This window comes from Vombatus ursinus, unplaced genomic scaffold (genome assembly GCF_900497805.2).
Source record: "Vombatus ursinus unplaced genomic scaffold, bare-nosed wombat genome assembly UNPS02014858.1, whole genome shotgun sequence".
NCBI classification, from domain to species: Eukaryota; Metazoa; Chordata; class Mammalia; order Diprotodontia; family Vombatidae; genus Vombatus; species Vombatus ursinus.
Genome location: NW_020954636.1, coordinates 1,011,991 through 1,019,490, shown reverse-complemented (window position 1 = coordinate 1,019,490; position 7,500 = coordinate 1,011,991).

The window sequence follows — 7,500 nt, the reverse complement described above, 5'->3', positions numbered from 1 at the left end:
CTTCTGCTGGATGGTCTTCTGTTAGTCTCCATGGTTCCTGCCAAACATGGATCCACCAGATAAAAGGTTATATAACTTTTTTCTCTTTCTAATTTCTAGCTTCAGCTGGAATCATCAGCTGAAGTGCTCTCTCTAAGAAGGAAAGGAGTGGGCTCTCCACCATGACTCTTTTAGCTCAGAGCCCAGAGGCTTCAAATCTTTTAGAATTTCAGAGCCATCACATGCCAAGAAAAAATTCTTAATTGTTTTCCTTCCCATTGATTAGTTCTGTAGTTTTCCGAGCCATGGTCTTGATATAGACTTTCCTCTTCATAAACCGAGATTTTCTTTCTAGAGCAAAGCTGTTTTGGTTTGCAAAGTAGTTAATCAGCTAATTTGTGCCCACAAGGCATGAAGTCTAGTTTTTAACCCCAACTTCATGATCACTAAAAGCAAGGTCTCAGTTCTAAACTCCTATCCAATTTAGGATCAGAAAACCCTTAAACATCTGTTCAAATTCCAATTGCCAAATATCACCACTTCAGAAATACTTCAGGGGCTTCCCTCTCAGCAAAAGTTCCCTATTTTTCCCAACCTCAAGACTCTTTTTGGTCCCATATACAAATGAATGGAAGGGGGGAAAGGGCGAAGGACTATCCCACTCGCCCTATCATCTGAATGCCTTCCTTTCAAAGTTTTTTATATATTTATTTCATATGAATATGGATATATGTGTATACATACACACATATATAAATACACACATACACACATAGAAAGATATTCAAGCTCCTAGTTTGGTCACCAACTTAATCTTTGTTTCAAGGATTCAGGTTTCCTTCCTAAATTTGATTGACTCAATTAGGTCTTCGATAAGAATGAAACCAAAGACTACAGAATAGGGTGTTGACTCCTTTTCATTGACTACGCCTTCAATTGAAAGGAGACTGATAAGGTGTTTTTTTTTTGTTTTTTTTTTTTTTATTAAGGAGAGGCCCAGGACTTTAGACCAGGTCTGACTCTTAATGACCCCATTTGGGCTTTTGTTGGCAAAGATATTGGATGGTTTGCCATTTCCTTCTCCAGGTCATTTTATAGTTGAAGAACTAAGGCAAACAGGGCTAAATGACTTGCCCAGGGTCACACAGCTAGTAAGTGACTGAGGCCAGATTTGAACTCAGGAAGATTAGTCTTCCTGACTTTTGGTCCAGCACTCTAGACTGCTGAGCTGCCTAATTGTCCTTTATAGACTAGGATCCTGTCAGGTGATCTTCAGAATTTGTTCACATGCAAAATGAACACACTTGCCAAAAAAAACTATTTTATGGAGCTGTCACACACACATATGTAAAAGATACTTCTACAAATGTATGGATGGGAGATATTTTATTGTAAAAGAGCCTATAAGGAAGCATCTTGTTCAACTAAATCAAATGCTTTTTCATAATTAACAAATAATGAGTACAATGGAATCTTAGCATTCTTTCATTCTTTTAGGAATCTTTCGATCAGTTTGAAATAGTAAAGGTGTGGTCCATAGTTGAAGATTGCTTTTAAAAGTCAATTCCCTACTAGAGTACCTTCATTAAGGATGCTCTTAATTACTATATAGATGATTGTCAAAAAGATTTTGTATAAATGGGAGAGTAGGTAGATAGGTGATTAGTTTATGATGGCCTCTTGGTTGCTTTTTTCAGTATTAATAAAGTCCAAGATTTTCCCTCTAGGTTTTTAACATCTTTAGATGCAATGTATATTGGTCCACCAAAGGCACCATGACTGTGCAGTATCCAACTCTTCTATAACCCGTCTGCTTTTCCCATCTTTGATCTTCTTAAGCACTATTTTGAGCTGATAATAGAAATAGAAAAAGCAGAACTTCTGAGTAACAACAGCAACAAAACAGAGGACTAAATCTTTCTCCAATCCTCATAAACCTCTCCAAAATAGGAACTATATGTAAGAGAGAAGGCATTTTCAGTTGTCTTCATGTTCTAAGACACCAAGAACCCTAACAAGGTAATAACCTGATGAACTAACGACAGAGGCTAATCCCTAAGAGACTCACTCAGCACCTTTTCCCCATCCTAACCCCACCCCCATCCCAGGCTACCATAATCTGGCAGAGATGCGCAAGGTAACTTACTGAACTTGAAACAGAGCTTAATTAGCTCTGCTCTCTTCTCTGCATTGTGTAAAGCCAAAAGCCAGAAACTTGCTCTGCTTACCAAGGTGGCAGGCAGCTTGCTGTGCTGTAACATTGCTCAGCCAAAGAAATGAGAAACACAAAGAACTAAGACAGGGCACCAATATGTATGAGACTTCACCAAGTTTAAAGGAAAGTGCCCTGGTATATAGTTGTAGCCAATTCTGTTCCTCAGGGAATTACTTTGGGTAGAGAATGAAGCAGAATGCAAGAAAACTGAGATAGCTTTGAGGTCCAGCCTCCAAGAACACTGCCATCAAAGGGAAGGAAGTCAGAAAGTGAATGATAGGGTAATAACAAAGATCACAACAGGAAAAAACTCAGTTAAAAGACCTTGAGCACAAGCAAATGAACAAAAAGGAGGGAAGATATTAATAATAGAAAGAATATGGACTCCTTCTAGATGAGTCCACCTATATATAAATGGTTGGTTGGGGTCTTTCGTGCAAGAGGACCAAAATGATATCACTATGTTGGGGTCAAGGTACAATGTATCCAACCATGGCTAATCAAACCAATAGGAGATCGAAAGGCTCTACCACAGGTTGGACACAAATAGTCCATATGAACATTTGGAATGGAGACATCTCTAAATTTGTGCATCTCACATTTCTTTTGAGCTATTGCAATTCTGCTTTGCTCATAGAGCATAGCACCTCCTTTGATTCAGGCATGCCCTGTTGGGTAGTCCTGTGCCAGTGTCACCCACGTCTTACAATTGATTCCAAAGTTCTTCAGAGAGGTCTTGAGAACATCCTTGTATGATTATTCTGCCCTCCACATGAGTGCTTGCCTCATGTGAGTTCTCCATAGAAAACACCTTTAGGCAAAAGTACTTTTGGCATTTGAACAAAGCGGCCAGTCCATTGGAATTGTGCTCTCTGAAATAGAGTTTGAATGTGTGGCAATTCAGCTTGAGAAAGCATCTGGGTGTCCAGTACTTTATCTTTCCAGGTGATTCTCAGAATCTTCCTAAGACAATTCAAATGGAAGCAATTCAGTTTCTTGGCGTGGTGCTGGTATACTATCTAGGTTTCACAGGCGTACAACAACAAGGTCAATGAGATCAGCACAACAACTCTGTAGACCTTCAGTTTGATAGGCAGTCTAATATTTCTTCTCTCTCACACGGAGCTAACTCTGGCAATGTGTGCGTCCAATTCATCATCTATGCGTACATCCCTGGAGACTATACTGCCAAAGTAAGTGAACTTATCCACTGAATTCTAAATTTCTCCATTTGTCATAACTGATGGTTCCATGTGTGGTTAGTGTGGTGCTGACTGGTGGAGAACCTCTGGTTTTTTGGTGTTCATTGTTAGGCCAAAATTAGTACAAGCAGCAGAGAATTAATCCATATTTTGTTGCTTCTCACCTCAGAGCCTACATTAAGTGCACAATCATCTGTGAACAAAAAGTCACACACCAATTCTCCTTCCATTTTAGTCTTGGCGTGTAGCCTTTTCAAGTTAAATAATTTACTTTCAGTGTGGTAGCTGACCTTGATGCTATTTTCATCCTCATTGAAGGTAATCAACAACAGTGATGAAAACATCATGCTAAAAAGCACAGGAGCAAGCACACAGTCTTGCTTCATTCCTTTGGTGACTGGGAAAGCAGGAGAGCATCTTCCATTATCCAAAACTTGGGAAAGCATGCCATCATGAAACTGACATACAATACTGATGCACTTTTCTGGACAACCAAATTTTGCTGTGATCTTCCACACAAGCCCTCACAACTGACAGTAGTATCACATGCCTTGGTCATATTGACAAACGTTGTGTATAGACTTCTGTTCTGTTCCTGGCATTTTTTCTGGAGTTGTTAGGCAGAAAATACCATATTGACTGTTCCTTGGCCCTTTCTAAAGCCACATTGGCTCTCAGGTAGATGACCATTTTCCAGGTGAAGGATCAGCTTATTAAGGGGGAGTCAGGCAAGAATCTTGCCAGCAATGACTGAGAGAGAGGCCCCCTTTGATTATCACAGGAATCTATTTCCTTTTATTTTATAGGACAATGGAGTCATCCTTGAACTCCAGGGTGGGGGGGGGGCGGAAAAAGAAGGGAACCTCTTGTCACATAACCCAAAAAATTTCAGTCAACTTTTGTATAAGCAGTGGACCACCTACCTTGTAAATCTCAGCTGGAAAAGAATCAGCACCAGGCACTTTGCCATAGGAGAGGATTCAAAATCTCTTTTTCAGTTGGAAGTTCAGGTAGAGAGAGATTGACTTCAACCTGAGCTATATATTGATGACTTCAGCATTGGTGGATGACAGTCTATTAAGAGCACTATGGAAATATTCCGCCCATCTTTCCAGGGTCATGCCCTTATCACTAATCAATGTGGCTCCATCAGGGCTGAGTAGTTGTGATGCACCATAGGTCTTTGGCCCATAAATGACCTTCAGAGCATCATAAAAGCACTTTGGATTATTACTATAAGCAAAAAAATTGAATTTCACTGCTTTTTTTTTTTTTAGGGTTAGGCAATGGGGTTAAGTGAATTGCTCAGGGTCACACAGCTAGTGAGTGTTATGTATCTGAGGCTGGATTTGAACTCAGATCCTCCTGACCCCAGGACCAGTGCTCTATCCACTGCGCCACCTAGCTGCCCCCATCTGCCTTCTTACTGAGCCAAAAACCCTGCATCTCTCTAAGCTTCACTTGCTCTAATCTGTTGACAGTAAGTCTTCTGTTAGTATCTTGCTTTGGGGCCTCCATTTTTGTTGAATGCAAATGTTTAGCTTGGAGAGGATAAGTCTATGATTGGTCCAGCAGTCTGTACCACACTTCCTTTGTTACCCTCATATCCTGTCTATTAAATGCCAAAGTTTTATGTAAGGATGCATCCATGAAGTTTTGTTGTGTTTAGGTAAACAGAACACAGTGTTGGTGATGAGAAGGTCATCAGATGCACAAGTCTTCAGTAGTAAGTGACCACTGCTGTTTCTATTTCTGACTCCATTCTTACCAAGGACTCCCTTCCATGTCTTATGGTCTGTGCCTACTCTAGTGCTAAAGTCACCCAAAATTACAAGTTTGTCCTCGGCACATTGATGGTGAGGGCCTCCAGGTCTTCATAAAATTTTGCTTTGACCTCATCAGGTTTCATTATGGTGGGAGCATTCTCACTGATAATGGTGGCATGGTACTTTCCTGCAAGAGGCAATCACACTGCCATGAGCCTGTTGTTCATTCCTTTTGGGAGGCATACAAGCTTGTTGGCTAGATTAATTTTGATTGCAAAACCTACACCAGCTTCATGGTACTCCCCATCACTGCATTTACTCTAGAAAAACACGTATCCATCTCCAACTTCAATAAACTGACCTTCATCTGCAGCCTCATTTCACCCAGGGCTACTGTTTGGATATAATACCTATTGAGTTCTCTTGCAGTAAAAGCTGTTCTTTCAGGTCTATTAGATTTCTTATTGTCCCTCAGTGTGCACACATTCCATGTACCAATGGTGAATGGAACCATCTTCAAAAAAGTTTTTGTGCATTTTTTTGTGTTTCAACCATAGACCATAGCAGGTCTTACTGTGGTAAGACCTGAGGTAAGCAGGCCAGGGTTGAGTTTAGTGAAGCAGACAATTTTTAGGGCACTTTTTCTAACCACTTCCTCACACAAGGAGGTGAGCAGTGTGGTCCTTAGAAAAGGCTGTTCAGACACCCAAGGGGCTGCTAAATTCTGCTATTGTTTCAGTCTAGTGAGAAGATGACCCTATGGCCTGGCCACCTGTGTTTAGGGTTGTGACTATAGCTCCCAGTATCTGCACCCACTCCTCCATCATTTGCCTATTGCCATAGGACTTTGAGATAGGTAAAAATAACAAAATGGTATATGTGATATCTTTTGACCCAAGCATAAATTGAGGCAGAGTCGCTTGAAGTTGTTGGCCTCAATCTTTCTTCCAGAATCATTGGAGTCCAATGCCAAGATAAAAATCAAGATGACTGGCAATGGCCCAGGATGCAGTGAATGACCTTGGCATCTTTGATGTCTGACCAAACTCTAAGCACTCCACAGCACTTGCTTTTACTACCTTCATGGCCCATTGCAACAAATTGTTCATATCCACCCATTCTGCCAGGGAAAGTCTTCACATGCTTAGTTGGGGTAGATACCTCCTTAACTCACCAATGGATTTGAGGCCTGTCAATTATCTTCAGCCTGGTTTAGCCCATCTGCCAAAATGGTTTACCTGGGTGTGGCCAATATGCATGCTACAGCTTCTTAGAGCCACAGGTGAGAGTTGGGTGGCAAGTGGACACCAAAGGTGGAAAGCAGCCCTCACACCAGAGGTACTAGTCTTCCCTGACACCCATACACTCCATGAATAAATAGTACAAGGCAAAGGAAATTGAATCAACCAATACCCAATGAAGCAGAGGACCCAGTGGATTTCCAAGAGCATGAAACTATAACAGTGTATTAATGGATTAAGATACAAATGGAAAAAGCAAGAGAGTCCCTAACCTCAAAGAGTTTACATTCTAATAGAGTAAGATAACACCAATGAGGCAGTGGTGGCCAGGTAGGAATGTTTTAGTTAGAGAAGTAATATTGACCTCAGTTAAAATGGATCCTGGCAAGGAAACCACACACTAGCACCAAAAAAATACTTCCTCTGAATATTCCAGTTATTATTCATTTTGGTTTTGCAAAAGTTTTTTAGTTTCATATAGTCAAAGTTATCCTTTTGTAATTGCTTCTGTTCTTTATTTGGTTAAGAAGATACTTCCTATCCATAGCTGAGAAAAACATATCACTTAATTGTCTTCTAATTTTTTATGGTGTGATCTTTAATATTAAGATCACTTATTCATTTAGATTTTATTGTGGAATATGGTGTAAGATGTTGGTCTAAGCCTAATTTCTACAAGTTTGCTTTCCAGTTTTCCCAACAGTTTTTATCAAATAAGGAGTTCTTTCCTAAGAAATTTGTTTTGAAACGTTGGGTCATTGAGTCCCACTGTTTCTGGTTCTTCATTGTCTGTCTGTTCCAATGATTCTATTTTTAACCAATAACAAATGGTTTTAATGATTGCTGCTTTATAATATAGTTTGAAGTCTGAAATTGCATAATAATTGTTCATCTGTATTAGTAGAAGGAGTTAACTCACCCCAAAGGGAGCTCCCTACATTGATGAAATCACTGGGGGAAAGAAAAAGAAAAAAAGGTGAGAATATCCTTAATTGACACTGTCATCTTATCAAATAGGTTCCGTATAAGAAATGGGACTGAAGATTCCCTTACCTATTAACCTGTATGATAAGCTTCAAACTGGAAGGGACCTTCAA